General features: G+C 45.2%; 1 pseudogene; it reads right to left on the reverse strand.

The window, feature by feature from the left end:
• Positions 1 to 542: 542 nt before the first annotated feature.
• On the reverse strand, positions 543 to 1,498 carry LOC110314680 (annotated as a pseudogene).
• Positions 1,499 to 1,991: the final 493 nt, after the last annotated feature.

The raw sequence follows: 1,991 nt of genomic DNA on the forward strand, positions 1-1,991 counted from the left end.
GGGGTATAGGGAACTTTTGGGATAGCATTTGAAATATAAATAAAGAAAATAATAATAATAAATAAATTAATTTAAAAATATAAAAAAAGAAAAATCTTTACAGGATAAAAAACGCAACTAAAAAGATCAAGTAAATAGAACTTAAAATAAAAAGAAAATATCTAATAAAAAATAATAAATGAAAAAAATAAATTTCTCACTCCCTCCACCCTGACCCTTTAGGGAAAACAAATTTCTTTGTGCCTTCTGCAAATATTTGGAAACCAGGGTTCTTAGTCATGAAAATACAAAATTGGGGATTTTTTTTCACCCTGACTGAAAATTTTATAGATATTGGGGGGGGTATATAGCAAAAGGCATGAATTGGGGTTCCCTGCTGAAAGCCTGAGCAAAATGTCCCAGGTCCTTCATTCCAGAAAAGCAGGGAGTACATGAATCATGTACAAGCTGTGACATAGGGTTGTGGGAGAAGTCAGGGTTCAGTTGCTGGAGCAATGGTTTTTTTTTTCAACTCTAACTCTTCCTGATATCCAGTTATGCTCTTATATCTCCTCTGCACCATGAGCAAATATCATGAGGAACTCTGGTTCCTGCAGCATGTTGTCACCCATGTGCTGGTTCTCACAGGCCATCACGACTACAGCCTGATTGTCAGGAGTACACTTGTCATGTAGTTTTCATAGTAGTGCTGGTTCATCTGTCTTGTCTCTAATGTGGCCATACCCTGGGATCCGCTGTTGTCATTGGCATTTTCGCTCAGTTCATTGTCAGGAGAGGTTGAGCTGCCACTTGCCACAGTGGAGTGGTTGCTTACAGACTGCTGCACAGTGTCAGGAGTAGAGATCATCCCTCCCCAGTGGGTCTCAGTTGCGGGTGGTTGTGGGGAGTTCATCCACTCGAGGATCTCATTGTACTGGATTATCTCCTCTAGGTTCTGAAGGTTGGGGTTGACATTGTGCATGACTCGCATATATGCCTTCATCAGATGAATTTCGTGCTTCTGTTCTGCCAGTTGGTGCTTGTGTTCAGCCGATGTTTTCTCCAGCTCTGAGATGAGCATCTGCTGCTGCTGGAACACGGAGCGCAGGTGCTTAATGCAATTATGGTTTGGCAGTTCATCTTTGGGCATCTCCAGGCCACAGCCCTGCTCACAGGTCACAGGCTGCTTCAGGTTGTACTCACAGACACTGAGGTGTGACATTAGGTTGTCAAGTCTGACATGAGCACTGCAGCCAAACACAGTGTTGTCACAGGCAATCTCTAGCTTTGACAACATTTTTCGCATGATCCGAGGTACTGGGCACAGCTGGGCAACCGTGACAAAGCTATGGTCTACCGGACATGTTTGCTGCTGAGAAAACCATTGGATGATGCAGGCATTGCAGAAGGCATGCTCACAATGAGGCGCCTGTACTGGATCCTCCAAGACTCCATTGCAAATAGGGCAGATAAGGTCCTCATCAATGAGCCCCTGGAAACGGGCTACATCATACCCCATGTCTCATCACTGAAAACAAGGTCCTTCTAAGTGATGAGGGCAGGTTCCCTGTTGACAAGGGTCCAAGCCACTGAAGCACCCGCTCAGTGTCAGACAGGAGATGCTATGAGTATCTCATCTTGTTGGCTATTCTCCAACTGAGTCTTTCTTCCTAGTGACAAGTTTCATGTCCCAGGAGTGGGTGTGATGTCACAATCAGGAATGCTAGCCCAGGACACATGGGGGTGGGGTGGGGAGGCTAACTTCAGCTGAGGCTCCAGCTGCTCCAGGGCAGCCTTGGTGCCCGGTCTTAGCGTTTCCCTGTACCGGAAGGGGAAGGGGAAGGGGAAAAGGGAGGGGGAGGATCACGATCACAGCAAAGCTCTTAACCACTAAATCATTTCTAGCCCTAAATTTCATTCTTGGGAACCATTGTTTCAATAGTCTGATAGCCAAGGGGGAAGAGCATATGTTTTCTTCATAATATCCTTCCTGATTCCAGGATAGTTACAAA

The sequence above is a fragment of the Mus pahari genome, unplaced genomic scaffold (genome assembly GCF_900095145.1).
Source record: "Mus pahari unplaced genomic scaffold, PAHARI_EIJ_v1.1 scaffold_12753_1, whole genome shotgun sequence".
Lineage (NCBI taxonomy): Eukaryota > Metazoa > Chordata > Mammalia > Rodentia > Muridae > Mus > Mus pahari.